Source organism: Piliocolobus tephrosceles, chromosome 8, assembly GCF_002776525.5.
Source record: "Piliocolobus tephrosceles isolate RC106 chromosome 8, ASM277652v3, whole genome shotgun sequence".
NCBI lineage: Eukaryota > Metazoa > Chordata > Mammalia > Primates > Cercopithecidae > Piliocolobus > Piliocolobus tephrosceles.
This window is the reverse complement of record NC_045441.1, coordinates 97,831,756-97,857,041: the sequence shown is the minus strand read 5'-3', so window position 1 is coordinate 97,857,041 and position 25,286 is coordinate 97,831,756. Positions and strand designations below refer to the sequence as shown.

The 25,286-nt window shown below is 39.6% G+C and overlaps 1 protein-coding gene and 1 pseudogene across 9 annotated transcripts in view; one reads left to right on the top strand and one right to left on the bottom strand.

Annotated features, from left to right (window-relative positions):
* Positions 1–25,286, top strand: part of SRPK2 (SRSF protein kinase 2) — a 296,676-nt gene that overhangs the window by 142,544 nt on the left and 128,846 nt on the right. The gene's annotated exons all lie outside the window — the stretch shown is intronic.
* Positions 11,412–13,593, bottom strand: LOC111526670 (annotated as a pseudogene).

Sequence of the window (25,286 nt, the reverse complement as noted above, 5' to 3'; positions counted from 1 at the left end):
CTCTCTCTCTCGCTCTCGCTCGCTCTCGCTCTCTCTCTTTCTCTGTCTTTAAATTTGAGACTGACTCACGCTGTCGCCCAGGCTGGAGTGCAGTGGTGCAGTCTTGACTCACCACAACCTCTGCCTCCCAGGTTCAAGCAAGTCTCCTGCCTCAGCCTCCTGAGTAGCTGGGATTATAGGCGCCCGCCAGCATGTCCAGCTAATTTTTGTATTTTTAGTAGAGACAGGGTTTCACCATGTTGGCCAGGCTGGTCTTGAACTCCTGACCTCAGGTGATCTGCCCGCCCTAGCCTCCCAAAGTGTTGGGATTACAGGCATGAGTCACTGTGCCCGGCCTAGATGTGCGTTTCTCAACTTGGATATCATTCATTTGTTCTGTAAATATGTATGTACCCATTATGTTGTAACTTAAGCTTTATAAATAATCTGAAAATGATGGAGGTAGAAAAATGTTCTGTTTTCAAAACTGCCACCTCATTTTTCCGCACCTTTCCCTTTTCCTTCTTTTCCATCTGTCTTTTCCTCCCTTCACCTACCCTTCCCCCAGGAAAGATATTGAGACTAGTTTGATAACTACCTATAATGCAGCAGAAAAAAAGGGATCAGAGAAAATGCAGGTCACAGTAGAAGGTTATGATTGAGGATAGCCAGATGCACACTCAGATATGGGTATTTGCTGTGCAACTAGTGAAGGTGACTAACAAAATTGGCTTTAAGCTTCTTGATGGCCATACTAAGAAAATAACATTCCTCTTTTTATCTGTAGGGAGAAACAATACTAGTTTCCCCAGTAGAACCAAACTTTTTCCTCTAACTTAATTATCATTTTAGCATAACTTTTTTTCTATATATTTTAAATGCTTATTTATTTTAGAAATTTCAGATAAAATGATGATGAGGCACTGAGTTGTTAATCATTACAGTTCAGTCACCATGATTAATTTTTTTCTGGCCAATTTTTTGTTTTAGTCTAAGGTCTATAAAAAACAAGCAGATGGGCCAGGTGCAGTGGCTCATGCCTGTAATCCCAGCACTTTGGGAGGCCGAGGTGGGTGGATCACCTGAGGTCAGGAGTTCATGACCAGCCTGGCCAACATGGTGAAACCCCATCCCTACTAAAAATACAAAAATTATCTGGGTGTGGTGGTGCACACCTGTAATCCCAGCTTCTCAGGACGTTGAGGCAGGAGAATTGTTTGAACCCAGGAGGCAGAGGCTACAGCAAGCCAAGATCACGCCACGGCACTCCAACCTGGGCAACAGGGCAAGAGTCTCTCTCAAAACAACAACAACAATAACAACAACAACAAAAAACCAAACAGATGTACTTTAACGATAACATCATCACCAACCGTACAATCTAGTATCATACTGAGAAATGATTTTAAAACTGGCATTTTATATTTAACATATGCATATTTTCTTATGTTATTAAATAACATGTATAGTATCATTTATAAAGGCTGCATAGAACTGAGTTCATGATATTGATGGATGTACATAATTTTATTGATGGAGTCTTAGAAATGGAATCACTTGTGAAGCCAATTTGTAAGGCTCTTGATAAAGGAGTGTTGAATTGCTTTTCAGAAAGGTACGTCTTTAGTTACGTTGTCGTTGGCAGTGTATAAGAAAATCTTTTAACTTACACCCTCATTTGAAATTCTCAGAATAGCCTCTTTGTGAATGTTGTATAGATGACATTGAATAATATTTTAGACGGTGTTGACTTACCAGTCTCTGCTCTTTAGGTCCTTTCTCTAGTAAATGTTAAGTATTATTGTGGTACTTGCTGTGTTCATTAGGTGTGGGTAAGTGAAAGTGAGATCAGTACAGTCAGCTGTAACAAGGTAAAAGATTCGTCAATAGATTCTTATATTTAGTGAAGCATTTATGAAACACCTAAAGTGTACCTAATGTGCCATTGATAAGATGTTAGCAGTTAAGTGACATAGTCAGAAAAAAATTTGGGTATTCTGTTTATGCTAACAAATCTAAATTTTGTAAGAATTTCAAGAAGCTATGTGATTCAAGCCTCTGACTCTAAACAGATGACAAAACATTCAACACAGATGGCTGGCTGGTTGGCTTTCTTGTTTTTTTTTTTTTTTTTTTTTTTTTAAATAAAGATGTATGGGAATTAAGATTCTCTAACCTTACTTTTTCAACCATAGCCTTGTGGTTGGTGGCTCAATATATTTTCAATGACTTAATTTTGTTGCACTGCAATAAAATTACTACTTAATTTTGTTCCCCTTCTAAGACAGTTCTACAATTTAATCACCTTTTTGGTCAAGACCTTTTCATTTTTCTTTCTGGAATTTGAATTACTTTTGTGGGGGACAGGGGTTTGCTCTATGTATTGTCTCAGGATGGCTTGGATCTAGTCTAAATGGTATTCCAGGAAACAGCATCTGAGAAATCAGAGTGAAATGAAACATAGTGGCACCATCACGAAACTATAAATACTTGCATAAGCCGGGAAAGAGATGGAGGGGAGGATGGGAAAATAGATGAGAGGGTTATATAGTGACCAGGTGGCAAAGAAAGGTCTTTGAATTTTATGCCGACGATTACCAAGAGTCATTGAAAGGTTTTAGCAAGGATGTTTGTAGATAATACATGCACATTTTCCTGTGGGCATAAAGTAAGGTGATTTAAAGAAAGTCTAAAGAAATAGATTTTTGGCCGGGCGCGGTGGCTCAAGCCTGTAATCCCAGCACTTTGGGAGGCCGAGAGGGGCGGATCACGAGGTCAGGAGATCGAGACCATCCTGGCTAATATGGTGAAACCCCGTCTCTAATAGAAAATACAAAAAACTAGCCGGGCGACGAGGCGGGCGCCTGTAGTCCCAGCTACTCGGGAGGCTGAGACAGGAGAATGGCGTGAACCCGGGAGGTGGAGCTTGCAGTGAGCTGAGATCCGGCCACTGCACTCCAGCCTGGGCGGCAGAGCAAGACTCCGTCTCAAAAAAAAAAAAAAAAAAAAAAGAAATAGATTTTTCCCCCTAGAATGGAAGGCTGTAAGATACGCTGTAGACTTTGCAGCAAGATATTATTCATCTGTTCTGGATATGGGTGGGAATATTATGGCAGCATTTACAATGAGTGACTGAGGGTGGATGAATTCCTTGACACTGGGGGTATTAAACATCGAAATGGATTACCATAGTTAGAGGTGCTTCTTTCTAAAGGCAGGTGACCTGTTAAATTTTATGTATTTTTTGTTTCTATGTTTTATGCAGTTAATTATGATTAAAGAAATTCTAACGTAAAGATACTAACTTGGGTTAAGCACTGTGGCTCACGCCTGTAATCCCAGCACTTTGGGAGGCTGAGGTGGGCAGATCACCTGAGGTCAGAAGTTTGAGACCAGCCTGGCCAACATGAGGAAACTTCGTCTCTACTAAAAATGCAAAAATTAGCTGGACGTGGTGGCGCATGCTTGTAGTCCCAGCTGCTCAGGAGGCTGAGGCATGAGAATTGCTTGAACCCGGGAGACGGGAGGTTGCAGTGAGCTGAGATCACACCTCTGCACTCCAGCCTGGGCGACAGAGGGAGACTCTGTCTCAAAAAAAAAAAAAAAAAAGAAAAAAAAAAAGATGATAATTGGAATGTTTCACTAATCATTTTGTTGCAGAAATTCTTACCCAATGGATATATAAAGTATCATTTCTATAAATTGTTTAAAATACTTTAGGCCAGTGCTGCCTAAGTGGAATTTCTGGGCAATCTGTCTTCCACTGATGGAAGATTGTATAATATCAGTAAAACCTATGAGCATTTGAAATGTGGCTAATATGATTGAAGGATTAAATTTTTAATTTTACCTAATTTTAAAATTCAAAAACCATTCAACTTTTTCTTTTCAGATGAGAATGCCAGTGAACTGTTACTTTAACCTTTCTTTTTAAATTTAGAAATGAATATTGTTTCCTTTATTGTTCTTTAGTTCCTAAATGAACATTGTTTCCTTTTGCCCGTTGTTTCCTAAGCTCCATGCTATTCCGTTTTTGTTTTGGGTTTTTTTCTTTTAAAAATTCTTTTGCCCTTTCTATCCTGACAGTATTATATTTTACAGGTAAAAGTTTATTTCCTTTACTGTAACTCAAATTAGTAATTTAAAGGAAACCACTCAGTTATTTGTCCTTATATAAAGTTATTTTGAACATTTTTTTTTTTAGGAGCTGCTTAATTTTCTGTCATTTTAAGGAGAAAAATATGCAGTTATCTGTCATATTACTTGACAAATGTTATATATTCTTTTTAATGTTCTACTAACGTAAAACAGTCTTCTTAAGGTAAAAGGAGTGTAGTTTCTTAAATGTTCAGTTTTAAAGGGAGAGATAAATTCATATAGATGAATTTCCAACTTTGTGTTGTCTGATAAAAGAGATAAAGGTCAATAGAGAAATTATAGTTTATGATGGTATTCAGCTCCCTCTTCCCCACTGAAGCCACGACACTGAATTTAGCCTCAGTTTGTTCTTGCCATTCAGTCTAGCTAGAGCTTAAAAAAAAATACAAAACCAGCCAGGCGCGGTGGCTTACACCTGTAAATCCCAGCACTTTGGGAGGCCGAGGCAGGTGGATCATGAGGTCAGGAGATCGAGTCCATCCTGGCTAGCATGGTGAAACCCCGTCTCTACTAAAAATACAAAAAAAGTTAGCCGGGCGTGGTGGTGGGCGCCTGTGGTCCCAGCTACTCGGGAGGCTGAGGCAGGAGAATGGCATGAACCTGGGAGGCAGAGCTTGCAGTGAGCCGAGATTGCGCCACTGTACTCCAGCCTGGGCGACTGAGCAAGACTCCGTCTCAGGAAAAAAAAAACACACCCAAATTTGGATTCAAATTTCAATTCTTGTTCCCTTCACCAGACACACTCCCCTGTGGTGATTACTAATGATTATTAAAATACGCTTTGGGCTCAGGATGCAAAAAGGACATCTTTTTCCTGGGACCTAGCCTGTAGGAGAAGCCTCTGTTTAATGCAGAGCTGTGGAAGGTTTACAGTTAAGTGATGGTAGGTGTTATTATATTCATTTACTGAAAAGAAAGTCTTGTGGGATTAAGCTTAGAGGAAAGAATTTTTGTTGTTGTTGTTCAGCCCAGTCTTTTTCACGAAAAATGCTTGTGGCTGGGTATAGTGGCTCACACCAGTCATCTCGGCACTTTGGGAGGCCAAGGCAGGAGCGTAGCTTGACCCCAGGAGTTCAAGACCAGCCTGGGCAACATAGTGAGACCCTGTCTGTAAAAAAAAAGAAAAGATAAAAAGTTTGCCTCCTTTCTTACTGGGTATTCATCACTTATAATGTGACAGTCTGTGTTTGAATAAATGAAAGACTTCTCTAGAGGAACCCGTGGCTGCCTATGATATAAGAAACACCAGGTCTTCTACGTGTGGCTTTTCCCTCAGTTTAGGACTGTCAGTTTTTTGGGGAGCTTTTTATTGAAGGAAAATGTGTACTGATGCATTTATTGCTGTGGCGTTGTCCTGTTATAGTTACTGCATTTCAACACAGATGCAAGTATTTATTTCAAAGTACACAAGTGAAGAAAATGTGTTTGGGTGTAATGAGTTCTGCAGTGTCCATTTCATCCTCATGTCATTCCTCCACTGCCATGTACCCCTGAGTACCTTCTGCTGCTGTTGCTGCCCTAATATCAGCCATGTTCCTAGAGGCAGCTTAGGTTCTGCTTGGCAGTACTTCTAGCTCCTGAAGAAAAACAAAGTTATTATCCCTTGCCTCCCCAGAGGTGCTAGAAAAGATTTAACAACTGTTGAAAAAAATGGAGCTGATTATCATAGTAGTAAAGTGGTTCATCTACCTGTTTAATGGAATTACAGGTTTTATGGGGACCATCAAAGGTTTTCCGATTCTTTGAGTGAGATACTCATGATGAATTTGTAGAAGAGCTTTTAGATCAGTGCAAATCAAGCATTTTCCAAAAAATATTCTTCCACTTTAAATGTTTTTAAAGTAGATCTACTGAAATTAACTTTTTCTAAGAACAGGGCTCCATTTAGTTCCTTGGTGTGATTTAGTACATTTTGTGTTTTCAAACTTAAAAATTCCTGTTAGGAGTCAATGGCATAATATTTTGCATGCATGTAAGGGAAAACCTGTATATCTCCAAATGTGAAATTATAGTGACTGATGACATACCGCTGTAAATCCAACACAGCTGATTTTGTTCCAGTGATGCAACACATCAGGTTTTTTTTTTTTCTTTTTTCTTTTTCTTGCATTGTTTGCATGTAAGGGCATGTGGTACAAAATAGGTTTTTTTTTCTTTTTATTTTTTTAGACAGAGTTTTGCCCTTGTTGCCCAGGCTCGAGTGCAATGGCAACATCTTGGGTCACTGCAACTTCCGCCTCCTGGGTTCAAGTGATTCTCCTGCCTTAGCCTCCTGAGTAACTGGGATTACAGGTGCCCGCCACTATGTCTGGCTAATTTTTTTGTATTTTTAGTAGAGTCAGGATTTCACCATGTTGGCCAGACTCCTGTCCTTAGGTGATCCACCTGCTTCGGACTCCCATAGTGCTGGTATTATAGGCGTGAGCCACTGTGCCTGGCCAAAGTAGCCACTACTTTTTAACACTAGAATAACGTTTAGCTAAATGAAATGGTCACTAAACCCTAGAATAACACTTAGCTCAATAAAATGGTCATGCTTTGAGAGGCACATGGGCAACAAGAGCTCATATGAGAAAAAGATTAACATATCATATGTCATCCTCATTCTAGGTCATATGCATAAGAATAGATTATTAGGAGGAATCACCATATTTGAGAATTACTTTTTTTATGACTTTAGTATACTTGAGGTTTTGAAAGTTAAAAGTTCATTTATGAGTGATGCAACGTTTTAATATTTTTTATTTGCTATTCAAAAGCATTTAACTATTATTGCTTGATTTTTGACCACGCATATATAGGATGATTAATGGAATGAAAAAGCATGATAGCAAGAAAAGAACATGGAAGTCTGGGTCATCTGACACCCTTGTTTTATACATTAGATAGAAAAACTAGTGCCCAAAATGGTGAATTGATAACAACTAAGATTCTAGATGGGATTCTTATAAACTGATAACTTCTAGCATTTAAAATTTAGGCATTTAGAGTCTGGACACTTAGTACAAAGGAATTTGACCAGTTTTTTTTCCTGTTCTTTAAGAAAACCAAGAATGATTATTTTAAATTATACTAGTACTGTTCTTTTAGCTGTGTCCTAGCCAGGGAAGAAATAACTTAAATGCCTTTCATTTTACAGAACATTTTCCTGTTCACTATTTAATTCTTTAAAAAGTCCTTGTTGATAAGTAATGTAGATGGCTTTATTCTCACTTTGTAGATAAAAAGAACAATAAGTTTATGACTTAATGTCACATACCGTTTAATATTAGAGATGCTCTCAAAGCTATGTTTTGCAGCTCCAAACCCCTAAGCCTCAGAGTATGATATCTGAACAACAAAGATCTCCATTGTTTGTATGTACAAGGTGGCCCACATCAAGCTGCAGATGTGTGGAACAGGATGTGCTCTTCATGTCTTTTCTCCAGTCACTTCCATTGATATACTTTAAGAAGGCTGAGAGACGCGGTGTGATGTCCTTGGTCATCAAATAGAACAAATGTAACTAGCACACATGGACAGAATTGACAGTTTTGTTATTTTCCACCCTCTTCTAGACCAGCTTGGTTTAACCTTTGAATTTTCAGTTTCAAATCTTTTTTGTTTGTTTGTTTGTTTTTTATTAAGAGGCGGAGTCTTGCTCTGTCACCAGGCTGGAGTATAGTGGTATGATCATAGCTCACTGCAGCCTCAACCCGGGAGCTCAAAGATTTTCCCACGTCAGCCTCCCAGGTAGCTGAAACTATAGGTGCACGCCACCATGCCTGCCTTTTTTTTTTTTTTTTTTTTTAATTTTTCATAAGGATGGGATCTCGTTGTGTTTCTCAGTCTGCTTTCAGACTCCTGAACTTAAACAGTCTTGTTTCCTCAGCCTCCTAAAGTATTGGAATTAAGTACTTGTGCCACCACGCCTAGCCCAGTTCTTTTCTGTCTGAAGAGAACTGTGTGATTTCTTAGGCAAGGGTGCTGGTGTTTAAATATAAATGTGACTCTCACTTTTTAGGACTATAAAATTTGTTTCCTTTCAGTAGTAGCAACCTTTTCAGGAGATGATTTAAAAGATTGTTAAGGCCAACTAGGCGTGGTGGCTCAGGCCTGTAATCCCAGCAATTTGGGAGGCCGAGGTGGGTGGATCACCTGAGGTCAGGAGTTCGTGACCATCCTGACCAACATGGAGAAACCCCATCTCTACTAAAAATACAGAATTACCCGGGTGTGGTGGTGCATGCCTGTAATCCCAGCTACTTGGGAGGCTGAGGCAGGAGATTCGCTTGAACCCGGGAGGTGAAGGTTGCAGTGATCCGAGATCGCACCATCGCACTCTAGCCTGGGCAACAAGAGTGAAACTCTATCTCAAAAAAAAAAAAAAAAGATTTTAAGGCCAAGCATGACGGTTCATGCCTATAATCGCAGTACTTTGGGAGTCACAAGGCAAGAGGATCACTTAAGCCCAGGAGTTCAAAACCAGTCTGAGCAACATAGTGAGATACCATCTCTATAAAAATAAAAAAGTTTTTTTTAAAAAAGGTGGTTAATACAGTCAATTAAAATACCAAGAATTAAACCTCTTTTTAATGACACATTTTGTTAGGTACCATTTAATTGTCATATTTTCTTCAGTTAATAGTTAAAAACTTTGAACAATTAAATTAGAAACCAAGAAAAGGTATAACTTACGTGTGTGTGTGTGTGTGTGTTTTGGTACGTATGACACTCTGGTGTTACTTGTAGTTGTGTAGGCATTATTGGCACTTTGATCATCAGTGATGTACTTAAAGGACATCATCATTTACTCACCTTCTCTTTCCCTCTTCCTCATCCTTCATTAATGACCTCACCTTCACTGGGTGCTCAGCCTTCTTTACGCACGCTTTCAGTTAGTCCTCATAACAATATTATTAATCATCTCTATTTTACAGATGAAAAACTGAGGCTGTGAGATCACTTACCCAAAGCCACAGAACCGATCATTTTTTAAATTGTGTCTTTTACAACACAGAGTTTATGAGGACTTAGTATATAGAGAGAAATGGTTAATAGCTGGAGAATAGACCTTGGAGATGATAAATATAAGAAAGTTTGTCATTTTGCAGCCTTGTGCAGTCGTTAAAAAGCCCATGGAAGCATGGTTTGGATTTCTAGTTCACATGGTACCGCAAGTACCAGGATCCTCAGGTATTCTCTACAGAAGACTGAATTTGAATGCCCTTAGGAGGCACAGGCCCACTCCAGTAGAACTCGGACCCAACATTTACTGTCTGAATCTTAGTGCTTCACTCTCACTTGCCTGGTTCTTGGAAGAATTTGAGCTATGAACTGTTCACAAAAAGGGAAAAGCTTCCTTTATTGGGATATGTCACTTACGTGGAATCCTTTTCTCTCTGACAGTTCAGGGAAAGTGATAGATTGCTGTCACTAACTGCTGGCAACTTACTAAAATTGTTAAAATTTATGGTTGATTGTCTTCAGTATTCTAATACTTCGGTATTTGGCACTGAAAATACATATATATGCTTTAATAGAAAAGGTTTCTGTCTTTGATTAGTGAAGAAGTAGATAGAAGTTGAACCAAAAGCAGTACCTCTCAGTTTCTTTGTTGGTTTTTTCTAAATGTTGGCCCTTCCTCAGTGTCACTGTCGTAGGTCTGTTGCTCTTCTCATCTGCATTCTCTCTGAAGATGATCGCATCTGTTTCCATGGTGTTAAGACCATTTGTGGGCTTGTGACTACCACATTTATATCTGTAGCTGTGTATTCTGAGCCACAGATGTATATGTCCAGCTGTCTACTTTACACCGCTACCTAAATGTCTGTTGACATCTCAAATATAACTGGCCCTAAAACAAACTCATTATTTGTCTAAAATTTCCTGATTGTACTGAAAGATCATATGGCCTGTACTTCATTCAGTTTTCTTTCTTGTAAAATGTGGTTGCAGGGTGAGGGGGAGGGAATAAATACTGCTTTTGGTTTATGGCTGTCCTTAGGGGCTCTAGGATCAGTGACAGAAATTACCCTGTGTGTAACTTTCTGTGTATGTGTTTAAATGAACAACATAAATATCTTTGAAAGAAAGTAGAAGGCAACAAGAAATTTTGTGAGGTCTATGTAAGAATAGAATTAAGTTTCCTAATCTTACCCTAACAAATAGTAAGAATTTTTGCCGATGTATGTTTGTAATCTTCCAGCTTTCCTTTTTGCAGCAGCTGCTGGAGCCATTATCTTCTCTCTGCCAGGCTTCCTACTCATGCTACTTCTTAATTGCCAGGGTCTACAACAGTGGGGCCCACAGGCTTTATCCTGCCTCGCGGTGACCTGGGGATGACCCTTCTGTCTCTAAAATTTTGTCACTCTGCTTTTTAATTTTTAAAAGTGTCGCCAGCTGGATGCGATGATGTGTGCCTGTAGTTGTGGCTACTCTGGCAGCTGAAGTGGGAGGATCACTTGAGCCCAGGAATTCAAGGCCATAATGCACTAAGATTGTGCCTGTGAATAACCACTGCACTCTAGCCTGGGCAACAGAGACCTTGTCTCTTGAGGGGGAAAAAAAGTGTTTTTTAAATGCAGAAGCCCGAGTTACTCTATCTCCTCATTTTCCAGCATAGTCTACATCTAGTTGGTCACCAGATCCTACCGGTTTCTTTGCAGAAGTTCTCTCCAAATGCTTCCGTCAGAACTCGCTTTACTGCTTTCATTCCGTCGTTCCTCGTCTCCGCCCTCAAATGTTGTTCAGTTTTTTTCCTGACTGCCAGTAGCCTCTCTTCCTGTTCCTCCGCCCTTTGCATCATCCCCAGAAATATATTCCTAAAAGAGACTCATTAATGTAGCTTAAGACAGGTCGCTCACAGTCTGGTGGTCCTCTTTATCTAAAGTCCTCACTGATCCTGCCATTTCTGGCTCTTTTACCCTTCTTATCTTCATAATGTGTACTTCCCTCTGCCTGGACCTCACTGAGAAGATGCCACGTCGCCTGCACGCTGCCCTTACCACCACACTGCATAGGGTCTTGCTGCCTCCTAGAGCACCGTCTAGACCTCTGTACTGAGACTCAGTGGTTTTTACTCCACTAGCTCGAGAGACAAGGAGTTTTAACTGTCTCATGTTCACGTTCCTGGTGCCTAGCACATTCTTTGGTCTACATAGTAGATACAAATTTTATTTGAATACAGATTTTTATTTCTTTCCCAATTGGTTAGGAAATACTAAGAAAAAAAGTTGTGTGTGTGTGTGTGAATATATTATTTAATTTTATTTTTTTTCCTGTCAAACTGTTCTTTATTTCAGGGAGAGGGCAGGGAAGGGGGCTCCGTCTTTCTTGGCAGCGGCTTTCCTCATGGCGGCCAGGACGTTGCTCAGCTCCTCCCGCTTCCTCTTGGTGCGGATGTGCGCCCCCACCCTTTTCTTGATGAACTTGAGGACCCATTTGCCCTTGGAGACCTTCAGTAACTCCTTGACGTGCTGCTGGTACGGGGCGAAGCCATGTAACTCCCGGATCATGCCCCGCACAAACTTGGTGTGTTTGGTCAGACGCCCGCGGCGGAGGCTGTGCCTGGGCTTGCTCACGTTCTTGGTCACCTTTTGGCCCTTATTGAGGCCCATGGCCACAGGGTAGCGCAGAGCCAGGGCTGCTGTTCTCCAACTGTGGCTTTGGCGGAAGGGCTGGGTCTGGCGCCGCGTGGAACTGTGGGATTCCCCCCCTCCCCCAAGCCGAGAGGGAGTCTCGTTCTCGCCCCGGCTGGAGTGCGGTGGCGTGATCTTAGCTCACTGCAAGCTCCGCCTCCTGTGTTCGAGCGATTCTTCTGCCTCAGCCTCCCGAGGAGTTGGAATTACAGGCGCGCGCCTGGTACCATGCGCAGCTAATTTTTGTATTTCTGGTAGACACAGGGTTTCACCATGTTGGCCAGGCTGGTCTTGAATTCCTGACCTCAGATGATCCACCAGCCTCGGCCTCCGAAATCCCACGCCTGGGATTACAGGCGTGAGCCACCACGCCCGGCCCTGTATTTTTTATTAGGAAATATTGGACAGTATCTTCTTGTTTTACTGCCTTCTGAACAGACTTGTAAATGTTTCTTTTTATAGCTGTTTTATCCCAACTTCTCTGTGTTCTCATGGACTCAGTGGGGTCTCCAACTACTGTGGTGGTTTTGGTTGGCCTGGAAAAGCCTCCTGACCAGCGGTTGGGACTTGGGCCCACTACCCCTGCCAGCTCTTCAGCCCTCGCGGGTCTTCTTTATGGCAGCTCTTTCCTTCTAGAAGTTCCTACTCAATATTTGAAGTACCCCCAAGTTCTGAACCTTGGAGGCACACTCATCTTATTAATGGCAGAGTTGGGACTTAACGCAGAGTTGGGACTTAACGCTTAGTTACCTTGGCTGTTTCTCTTCCATTTTATTGATGGCAGCAGCCAGAATTCTTGGCAAAGGTCTCTGGATTGGACTGGTAAGTTTTGTTCATACCACTTCTCACATGTAAATTTAGATAATCTGCTGAGCTGCAGATACTTACTGTGTTATGGTTTTGAGATAATAACATCTTTGTGACTGAAATTAAACTTTTTTTTTTGTCTTGCTGCAAATTCAGTCTATTATAATTCTCAACTTTCTTCGCAGCCCTAAATTTACCATTCGTTAAGATTGCTTGGCATGTGATTTTTTTTTTTTTTTTTTTTTTTTGAGATGGAGTCTCTCTCTGTCACCCAGACTGGAGTGCAGTGGTGCAGTCTTGGCTCAGTGCACCCTCCGCCTCCTGGGTTCAAGGCATGCACTACCATGCCCACCTAATTTGTGTATTTTTAGTAGAGACCGGGTTTCACCGTGTTGGCCAGGCTAGTCTTGCACTCCTGACCTCAGGTGATCTGTCTGCACTGGCCTCCCACAGTGCTGGGATTACAAATGACTTTAGGATTTTAATTTTGATCTTGCCACCTTTGATCCTATCCCAGGCTCCTCAACTGTGAAGTGTCATCATCTAGATTTAGAGAATTAAGATTAAAATGTAGGCCGGGTGCATTGGCTCACATGGAAATAATCTCTGTACTTTGGGAGGCTGACGGGGAAGGATTGCTTGAAGCCAGGAGTTTAAGACCAGCCTGGGGAACATAGGGATTCCCCGTATCTACACAGATTAAAAAAAAAAAAAAAGGAAAAGTAGGTGGGCATGGTAGTGGGCCTGGAGTCCCAGCTACTCTGGAGGCTGAGGCGAGAGGATCACTTGAATACAGGAGTTGGAGTCTACAGTGAGTTAGGATGGTGCCAGTGCACCCCAGCCTGAGTGACAGAGGGAGACCGTGTCTCTAAAAAGGAATAATAATAATAAAAAAAGATTAGAATGTTAAGATATCCAGGCTTTTTGAGCCTTACCTTCTACCAGAATTAATAAAATACAGAAGTAGGTTTATATTTGAAATGCTGCTTCTGTGGTAAGCTTTAGGCTTTTGTAGCTTTCCATTCCTCATATTCAGTTGATAGCTGCAGTCAAGCCAGAGGTCATTCTAAGGATTGGAGAGCTGGCTTGCCTCAAGACTCAGTAGTGAGCATGATTCAGTGGCTCTTTTGGATCAATCTGGGCCCTCTCTTGAATGCAGATGAGGTAAAAACAGATGATTCATTTCAGGTTGGCAAGAATAAACTCTAGATTGTTTTTGTCGCTTGTTTCGGATTAGACGTGTGCGTGCACACCTGCCTCTGAGTATGTCCTTGTGTATATTGGAGAACCTAATAATGACCACTTGCTTTACTTACTGTCGAGGTTTATCTGCTCTTGCCTATACATTTCCAGCTGCTGCTTTTTTTTTTTTTTTTTGAGATGGAGCCTCGCCCTTTTGCCAGACTGGAGTGGGGTGATCTTGGCTCACTGCAACCTCTGCCTCCCGGGTTCAAGTGATTCTCCTGCCTCAGCCTCCTGAGTAGCTGGGAATACAGGCGTGCACCATCACCCCCGGATAACTTTTGTGTTGTTGGTAGAGATGGGTTTCACCATGTTGGCCAGGCGGGCCTCGAACTCTTGACCTCAAGCATTCCACCTGCCTCAGCCTCCCAAAGTGCTGGGATTACTGGTGTGAGTCACTGCACCCTGCCAAATTTTCAGCTTCTTTCTCACAAGCAAGCAAAGGAAGAGGGGATGTACGTTAGATTAACTTTGAGCTCTAAGGTTGAAGGGTCATTTGCTATCATATTCATTTTATAGGTGAAGTCACAGACTTAGAAATGTTGCCTGCCGTCAACCAGCTGATAATGACATAAGAGCAAAATAACAATGGGAATATTTAAATTTTTACTTTAAATATATATTGAATTTGACCTGGTCCTCGGGCTTGTTGGAGTAAGATTATCAGGTAGAATATGGCAGACTGTAAAAGTGGCCCCAATGACCTTTTCTTGGCGGGAAGATTTCCTCCTACTTTTCTTCAGCGTTTATGATCATCTAAAGGAGTGGTAGGGGGAGTAGCTGATAGTAATACCAATCCATGAGAAGATGTCTGGTGATTTTGCTGGGAGAGGTGATGTGGAGTGTGTGAAGGGAGAAAGATGAGAGTTGCAGTAGTAATGAAATATTACATCTGACTCGATCTTCCTGCACAGAATCATGGTTTACTGTAAAGGAAGAGATGGTCACGTGAAGATAGATTTGTAGATTGTTAGAGCTGAAAGCAGCAAAATATATTGGAAAGAATATATGTACTTTGGAGTCAGGGACCAGAAGCTAAATTCTGGCAAGTTGCCTAACCTCGTTGTGCTAGTTTCCCTAATTTTTATAATAAAGATGATAATGCTCACCTCACACAGGGTTGTGAGGATTTAAGGGGACAGTGCATATAAAGTAGATACTGAAGAGGGGTGGATGGTATGAGGGACAACTTGATTTAGAGGAATGATCACATGCTTTGGAGTCAGGCAGGATTTTCATATCAACTTGGTCACTAATGTTTACCTAGGGCAAATAGGTAACCTTCTCCGGAGTCCAGTTTCTCTATAATGCATACATATTTTGAGCTTTAACTGAAATAACGTACGTAACTGTTTAGCACAAGATACCTATTCAATAAGTGGTCTAGGAGCTGGCGGATGCTTTAAAGAAGGAACATCTAAATTTAGCTTTACAGTCCTGTTATCTACCTCAATATGTCACCATCTAATTTTGGCATCAAAATTAGAGTTCCTTAGAAACAAAATTTAAAAAGTTTACATCCTTTTCTTACCATGCAGCCCCTTTTAAAGCTAATTTATTTTACTTTCTGACACCATTTCTGTGCTTTCACTTAGGAGTTCTTACATCTTTTTGCTTTCAGTCTCTTCCTTTCAGTTTCTTAAAAATGATACTGGAACATTCTTTAAAAAGCAGGCAAACGAAGTCAGAATAATAACAATAAAACATTGCAGGCTGTGAACTGGCATGGTACCGACAAAGGTTACTTTAATTAATCACCCTAAGCACTTTGGTAAATATTTGGTAGATAGGCATTTCAGTATATACTGGACAAATATTTTATTTGTGGAAATTGAAGGCCCGTAATAAATTGAGCATATTTAATATGCAACATAACAGAAAAAAATTGATGGTAAAAGTTGCCATTTCAAAGTGCAATTCTTTCTCATCACGTGTAAACCTTCCCATTTTTAGAGTCTAGTGAGGTTCAAAGTTTGGTGTCACTTCTCCTTGTACTTTCTGAAACTACAATTTATGGTTAGGCTTTAAAATTAAAAAACATTTTTTTCCTTTTTCTTCTCCTCCTCCACTGCCCCCTAATTTCTGTCCAGGAAGGGTTTATATGTAGAAAACACAAATCACGTGATTTCTATACCTTTTCTACATTCTTAGGACTCAATTTAAAGAATTGTTTTAATATATGTTCATTCCATACTTCCTCCAGATAGAACGATTATTTCACCATTGCTCCATTAAAGGATAAAAATAAATTTTATTTTTGACCATGCTGTGGTTTGAATATGTTCCCCTAAAATTCATACATTGAATTCCTAACCCCCAATGTTATGGTATTAGGAGGTGGGGCTTTTAGGAGAGACAATTAGATCACCAGTGCATAGCTCTCATGAGTGGGATGAATACCCTTATAAAGAGGACTGAGAAAAGGCCCCTTGCCCCTTCCACCATGAGGACACAGCTAGAAGGCCCCACCGGTGAGCTAGGAAACCAGCCCTCACCAGAATCAACCTGTCGGCACATTGATCTTGGATTTCCAGCCACCAGAACTGTGAGAAATAAATTTCTGTTGTTTATAAGTCACTCTGTCTATGGTATTATGTTATAGCAACCTAAACAGATTAAGACCTTTTATATTGTGCCCACTGTATTTGATCCAGAGGTTATTCTGCTGTAAATAGAATTTGATCAGTGGAGATAGGGAATTTCCGCAGGATTCATCTTCAAAATAGAGTATTTTGAGAAAAGAAGTAAGAAAATAGCCTGTAGGTAAGTAGTTACTGAGAAAGGCAGGAAGCCAAATCTGACACTGCTGTGAAGATCCTAGTTTAAAAGGATCAATGTTAAGCTCAGAGAATTGGCTTTCTTATTCTTATCAACCATGTATCACTGTATTTGAATCTAGACTTGGATTTTCCATACTTTAGTGGGGTTTCTGTTGTTGCTTTATATTGTGGAGTATTATTTTTAAATCAGACTCCATCTAAACAGATTTTGTTAATTATGGCTTCATTTTTTTGTTCTCATCCCAGAACATCTTGTCGGCTCCTAGGAGTACGTTTGAAACAATATATTTTGATGTTCAGGCTGTTTTCCTGCTTCCAGCATTTGTAAGGGCTCTGACCCACTTACAGGAGGAGAAAACAAAGATACATTATTTTGGTTGAGAGGGACTAGTTGTAACTGCCTCAGTGATACCTTGATAATTTAGGAAAAACGTCCTTTGTTCTCTCTATTGAGTGACCTATGCAAAGATAAATTGTAATGAAATTTTTTCTGACTTAACAGGAAGGAAGGAATGCTATCTATAGTCTGTGCTTTCTGATGTTAAATTGTAGCTTTTGTTTAAGAAGTTTTTCATAAAAATTTTAGGTTGCCTATAATATAGGAAGGTTTATCTTCTTGTTGCACTTTTTAACAACTGATTAAATTGTGCTATATAGGAAGAATGTATAATTTATAGCTTCTGATAAATGAGACTATTTCTAAAGTAGGGTTTCCTAATCAGGAGGCTGGACTGTTCAGATATGTAGGGCAGTTGTACACTCTGGTTTGTCAGGGATGGCTGTGATTTATATGTGTTTTTTTGACTTGCTTATTAGGAGAAGTGGAATGAAGCCCCTTCATTCTTAGAAGTGTATTGGATGATAACTTTACCTGGCTGCCCCGGCTTAATGACTCTGTAGACCTCAAGTTTGCTTACTGCCTTCGTGCTTTGTTCTCTTGTCAAGATGTCCATTTTGGAAGAAAGCTTAGAAGGATGTGCTCCAGAATGGTCGTGGTTATTTCAGTCTAGGTGGTGGGGTTATAAATGATGTTACTTTCTTCATTGTGCTCATTTCTAATTTCCTACTGAATGTAATGATTTTGTTATTAAAGTCAAAACACAGAACAACAAATTATCAGAAATTATTTAATTTTAACAAAAATGAAATCATGACTGTGTAATGGTGAAGCTTGTCATTCAGGCTTCTGGGTTCCAATAATACAAGCTGACTGGCTGTTTTCTTTCTCGTTACAGTGATTGAAGTAGGTTGTGTAATGAAAGAGTAGGCAATGGGAGAGGCAGCAGCTGTGGGCACACCACTGGATCAGCCTCTGGACCATGGTGCTAGATATGTCTTGCCACTGAATCTGAGTCCTTCCAGTGAATTTCCCCTGTAGTTTTGCTGCTTGTGACCTCGAGACTTCTTTGGAGAGTCACCACCAGTGGGCATGTTAACAAACTTGAGCCTAGGCCATGGGCCTCTGCCTTGGCTGCCTGGGAGTAAGGACAGGCAGTACCTCCTGAGGCTCCTGGAGTGGGAAGCAGTGCTTTATGCTGACTCCTGTCCAAACTTTTCTCAGCATCTTTTCTCACCCAAGGGTTGATGATGATTATGATGATGATGATGATGGTTTTGTTACCTTGACTATTGATCAGTTAGGACTTTGAGGCAAGTATCACCTTTCAAGGTCCATCTGCCTTGAAGTGAAAAATGATTGTTAATTTTGCAGCTAGTTGTTTATCCAAGTGATGTTGCTTTGCTGTTGTTTACCCTGCATGATTCAGCCTTTACTTAGAAGCTTTTTGTCATTTGTCTGGTTGGGGGAGTATGGAATAGTTATTTTGACAGGGGAGCTAATTTAGATATATGCCTTGCCTTTAACTCTAGGTTATTTTGCTCATGAGTTGTGTCAAACTTAATAATACTGTAGCTTTTTTAGTGCTATAATTGTCAGACTCTACTGCTGCTTTTATTGCCTGTTTATAAACATTTAAATGTTTTCCCCTAAATCAGTCTTAAGACTTAAATGTTTATAATGCACCTATAACCAAGCAGGAAAAATAGAAATATCTTGAGTTAATTGCCCTGGATGGTGCTTCCTTACGTTCTTCGTGTTTGGCTTGCAGCTTTACCACAGCACTCGGATGTCTCATGTCTGGTTGTAGACCCTATCCCCATTCAGTCTTTGTGATAACTCTGCTTATCTGTGAAGGTATTCAAGTTTTAAAGTATGTATCATGGTCACAACAAAAGCTTTGTGGCCTTTTCTAAGTTTATTTTTTCATTTTTCTAGTTAGAAGTTGAATTTGAGATTTAAGTAGTATTTAGAGTTCCTTTTAGAGATGAAAACTCTCTGGGCCACAGAACAATGATCAGTTTAGACTGTTCGCTCCTCCGAGCTTTGAGTTGTTCTAGTGAGGAAGATTTGTTTGATGAACAAGAATATTTGCACATTCTTCTCTGAGGAATTAGAACATGTCATTAAGCCAAGTAAAGGTGTAATGTGCTTTTCAGAATGTACTGAGAAGATTGCATAATTTAGTGAATCTTTTATTAGTAGACTTGCAGTAGGGAGTAGAAATATGCAGGATGTTATGACAAATAATAATGGTTAGATTTTCTATTCTAATTTTTCCTTTAATTTTTCAACTTAAAAAATCATCTGGCAGCCTACAGAATGGTATTTAGAACATCACACCTTTCCAGACAGGGTTTGGTCAGAAGCTAAGTTTGTGGGCTTTTGAGAGGTGGTGTTGCATTAGCTGCTGCTACAGTGTCTTGGGTTTCTAGTCATCTGTCAGGAAGCTGGTCATGTATGGCATTCTGGCCTCTGGCCACTCTCCAGGCCCAGTGCCCATCTTTACACAAACTTGACTTCCTAGTATCACCAACTATAATTTAAATCCTTCAGCTAATGTCTATTGCTCTGGAGATGTTATGTCATGTTCTGCATCTCTCAGCACTGTATGAAACAGTGTTCTCAAACTAGTCTTTTGATTCTGTATTTGTGGAGGTGGTTCATTGTGTCTTTTCAATTATTTAGTTTTTTAATAAAAATCTTGAGACACTTTTTCTTGATTACTTAAATTTGGCATTTCACACCCGGTACCCATGGACTCTTGTCTTTGCCTCTGTTGTTGGTTAGGGTATACTGGTGTGCTCTTGTCTTCTCTCTGGCAAGTGAACTACAGGTCGTTGTTGTAAGAGGGGAATGGTGTTTGTTTTATGTGTCAAAAATTTCTGAATTTCTCATCTTGGACCTGTCATTTACTAGGCGTGTTATCTCCTGTATTGTCCTGAAATCTATTTCCTTATCTGTAAAATGGGAATAGAACCTGTTTTCCCCCTTCACAGTACCATTATATCAGAAGTGATAATACTGTATGTCAGTGGATCTGCTGCCTGTAAATGATAATTTGCACCATTATTTTATGCACCACCAAGAAAGAAAAATCCCTGCTAATTAAACTATGATATACTGTTGATGGGAAGATGCACTCTGTTATCAGAAATTGTGAATGTGAAAAAATACATATTAGAATAAATGAAATATGTTATGTGAAAACACTACTGTCCATAATGTTGTCAGTGATATTTTAAAAACCACAAATCCTATAATGTCATTTCCCTGTCTTAAACTCCTGAAAGATAAAATTAACCCTTCATATGATGAACAATGTCTAGCATAATCAAGATCAGAGTGTGGCATCTGGAGCACCCGAGTACTTGTTAGGATTGCACCTTTTCAGACCCTACTCCATTCCTATGGAATCAGAAACGCAGGGATGGAACCCAGAAACTACACCTTGTTGTAGTGTAACAAGGTCTTGAGGAGACTCTGACATATACCTAAGTTTGAGAACCACAGATCTAAGTCAGATCTATTTCAAGTTTCTTTTCTTTTTGCTCTTCCTCTAATGTACCTATAGATGTTAGTATAGAAGTACTGCTAGAGTATAAATGAATTCCCCTCTCCGCAAGAAATTATCCCCCGGACAATAGCGCTGTGCAACCTCTTTCATATTAGAGGGAACTATCTCAATGCCTTTATTTTGAATAACCGAGAATTCTTTGTGATAACATAAATGGAAATGGTTTCAATCTTTGTTAGTTTTAGGTAATTTCACTAGTAGAGTTCCCTAGTAGAAATAGTTTTTTTAAAAGACATTTTAACACCTGTTATTTTTTTCTCACAGTTTCAAATGTTGAATGTTTCTTATGCCTTATAGATCATATAAAAAAGCAAAACAATAAGTAATTGTGATATAGAGAGGATATATTTGTATGTGTATAAAACCAAACGGAAAAGCTAACTGACATGAATGAGAATGAGTAGTTATTTTTGACCTGGGGAACACTTCCTTTGGCAATACCACACATATTTAAAATGCACGCGCATGCACACACACACGCAATCACAGACAACATAGAAGTGAAAATGCTGCATTTCAGAAAACTGACTTTAGACTAAAGAAATGGCTTTACTGATGAGTACAATGATGATAAAGGTGCATGTGATAAAGCATTTGAAGTAAACTTGCTTCATGACAATGGGAAAAACAGTTTTTCCAAATATTCTATAACATGAATTTAAATACGTATGTACTTGAATTAAACATTAAATATTATAAGCAAACATTTGACTATCTTATCTCTATTCCTACAAGTTTACAAAATTTTGATGGGAGCAATGGCCAAATAATATTTGTAGTTTCCAGAAAATTACATTACCCTGTCTGCCTCAAATGGTCTCCACAGGGGTATCTAATCTTTTGGCTTCCCTGGGCCACATTGGAAGAAGGAAAATTGGCTTCAGCCACACATAAAATACACTAACACTAACGATAGCTGATGAGCTTTAAAAATTGCAAAAATTACTTAGGAAAGTTTGTGAATTTGTGTTGGGCCTCATTCAAAGCTGTCTTGGGCTGCATGCGGCCTGGTGGACAGGCTTGGTCTAACAACTCTTTCTTCTTGTGGAATTCGTGTGTTCTTTGAAACTCATTTTCCATCTTCTCCATGTCTATGACGCCCTCTTTTCTTACCCAACCTGAACCTTTTGTTTTTCCTGCCTCATACAGCATGTGTTGAATCTTGTATCAGCACACCTATCTTGGTTGCTTTGGTACTTTTCTGCATGCTGATTTTCTTCTTCTAATGTGTAAGTAATTTTAAGGCTGCCTCTCCAATGCAGTATGTAGCTAAGTGGTTAAGAGCATGGGCTTTGTAGACAGTCTTTGTTTGAAGGATGATTTAGTTACTATTTAGTTTTATACCATTGGGTAAGTTACTTAATCTTTCTCAGTCTCTGGAAATTGATAATAGTTTGTTTGCTGCATTATTTTACGGGTTAAAGTGGCGCATAGTAAGCATCAGTATAGCCTGTTATTAAATTTTGTCGTCATGGAGTTTAGCACATCGTAGGGATCCAGGAAATATTTTTTTTTTTTTTTGAGACGGAGTCTCGCTGTGTGGCCCAGGCTGGAGTGCAGTGGCCGGATCTCAGCTCACTGCAAGCTCCGCCTCCCGAGGATCCAGGAAATATTTCTTAAATGAGGTAGTAGAAGTTTCTCTTTCTCTAACTGTCTGTGGGTAGATTGAAAATCAATAGCAATCCATTGATGAAATATTAGTATACATTTCAAAAATCGTATTTACTAGTTAATATATTTGCATTGTTTTAAACAGTATTTAATTCTGTCCCTTTGTTTAAAGCAAACACCCACAATCTCATCTTCCAGTGGCAACTACTAGTATAAATATTTGCAGTCTTTTTCTTATCTACTTTTTCTTTTTACATAAGTGAAATTACAAAAATAATCAGTCTCATTTACCTTATTATATCTGGTGTAGCAAAAGTGTTCTTAATGTGAATCTGTTTAAAACAGGGGCCTAACTTTTGTATAAGTCATAAAAAATTTAATTGGACCTTATTTTAATAACAACAGAAACTAATTATTTAAATGAAATTAATTTTATTTTAATATTTAACAAAATTTATCACTTTTGCATCTGTTGAGTTAATTTATAGAATGAACAAAGAATTGACCCAAATATTGTTTCTCTTGTAATAGTTGCCAAAAAAAGTGATTTTTTTTTTTTTTACTTCTTATTTTATTTTTATTTTCCTTTTTTTTTTTTGTTTTTTTTGACATGGAGTCTTGCCCTTTTGTCCAGGTTGCTGGAGTGCATTGGCTCACTGCAACCTCTGACTCCCAAGTTCAAGCAATTCTCCTGCTTCAGTCTCCCAAGTAGTTGGGATTACAGGTGCGCACCACCACGCTTTGCTAATTTTTTTTTCTTTGTATTTTTAGTAGAGATGGGGTTTCACCATGTTGGCCAGGCTGATTTGAACTCCTGACCTAAAGTGATCCACTGGCTTTGGCCTACCAAAATGCTGAGGATTACAGGTGTGAGCCAGTGCACCCAGCCCATATTTTATTTTTACAAGAATTACAAAGAGGGCCTTATTTTGTAAAAGTAGTTGAGAGCTTCACCTCTTTTCCAGCAATCTCTTCTAATTCTCTCATATGCAAGTTCTCCATTAAAGAACCTGTCAGTCCATTTCTTTGTTGATCTTGTCTTCTACAGTTGTTAGTTGGTCTGTTAGGTTCTTACTTGCCAGTACCGTTGGCTGTTACTAAGGTCACAAGGCTTTTATTACTACCACGAAGTCTTGCATATTTTGTAAGGTTTTCAGGTTTATTGAATTGTATCTGCATTCTCTTGTCAACTGCTTAATTTCAGATGCAATTAGGTGTGTTCAGGGTCACGTGGCTATAGTCAGCTGCTCAGTTTCTGTCAAAGAGTATTAATTGACCTTTGCTTTCATTAAACTCCCTCCCTCCCTCCGTTTCTCGCATCTCATTTCTCATTTCGTTTCTTTCCCTCCCTCTCTCCATTTGCCCAGACTGGAGTGCAGTGGTGTTATCTCAGCTCACTGAAACCTCCGCCTCCTAGGTTCAGTGATCAAGTGATTCTCCCGCCTCAACCTCCTGAATAGCTGGGATTACAGGCACCTGCCACCACACCTGGCTAATTTTTGTATTTTTAGTAGAGATGAGGTTTCACCATGTTGGCCAGGATGATCTCGATGTCTTGACCTCGTGATCTGCCTGCCTCAGCCTCCCAAAGTGTTGGGATTACAGGCATGAGTCACTGCACCCGGCCAGTTTTTTTTTTTTTTTTTTAAATTGTTGTTGTTTTTTTAATGGGGCGAGGTATTTGAAAAAGGTCTGATTTTTATTAATGGTTATTTCATATGTGAATATTTCTGTTACTGTTTTTTTTTCCCGTTTTGCAGCCTTTTCACTTTAGAGACTTAGATTACAAGTGTTTGAATAATGACAGTCTCCTAAGTACAAATTTTTATTGCCGTTTTTGTTTTACTTTTGTACTGAAAAACTCTTTGCAAACTTGATCTTTTTTTTTTTGTTTTTTTGAGACAGAGTTTCACTCTTGTTGCCTAGGCTGCAGTGCAATGGCGCTGTGAGCCACTGCACCCGGCCCGCAAACTTGATCTTAAAAATAAATTTTAGTCTGGGTGCGGTGGCTCATGCCTTGAACTCTTAAAGCAATGGGATTATATAGGCAAGAGGATTGCTTAAACCCAGGAGTTCGAAACCAGCCTAGGCAACATAGCAAGACCCTATCTCTACAAAAGGTAAAATTTCCTGGGTATGGCGGCAAGTGCCTATGGTTCCAGCTACTCAAAAGGCTGAGATGGGAGGATTGCTAGAGCCCTGGAGTTCAAGGTTACAGTGAGTTACGATCACACCACTGCACTCCAGACTGGGTGACAGAGTGAGACCCTGTTACCGAAAGAGTAAACCGACGATCTACAGAATGGGAGAATATATTTGCAAACGAGGTATCTGACAAAAGTTTAGTATCCAGCATCTATAAAGACCTTGAACAAATTTGTAAGAGAAAAACAGTACCCTTAAAAAGTGGGCAAAGGGCATAGGCACTTCTCAAAAGAAGACCTACATGGGGCCAATAAGCATATGAAAAAAAGTACAATATCTCAGATCATTAGAGAAATGTAAATCAAAACCACAGTGAGGTATTATCTCACATCAGTTATAATGGCTGTGGTTAAAAAGTCAAAAAATAACAGACGCTGGCGGGATTGCAGAGAAAAGGGAACACTTACACACTGTTGGTGGGAGCGTGAATTTGTTCAACCAGTGTGGAAAGCAGTATGGTGGTTTCTCAAAGAGCTAAGAACAGAACTACGATTCAACTTAGCAATCTTATAACTGGATATATACCTAGAGGAATATAAGTAATTCTACCATGAAGACACATGCATGTGAATGTTCATTGCAGCAGTGTTCACAATAGCAAAGACATGGAATCAATTTAAATGCCCATCGGTGACCAATTGGATAAAGAAAATGTAACAGTGTACAGCCATAAAAAAGAAGAGATCATGTATTTTGTGGGAACATGGATAGACCTGGAGGCTATTCCCCTCAGCAAAAGAATGCAGGAGCCGAAAACCAAATACCACATGTTCTTATTTATAAGGGGTAGCTAACTGATAAGAACTCATCAAATAACACAAAGAAGGAAACAACAGACACTGGGGTCTACTTGATGAGGGAGGGTGAAAATAGTGAGAGGAGCAGAAGAAGTAATTATGCTTACTACCTGGGTGATGAAATAATCTGTACAACAAACCTTTGTGACACAAGCTTACCTATGTAACAAACAT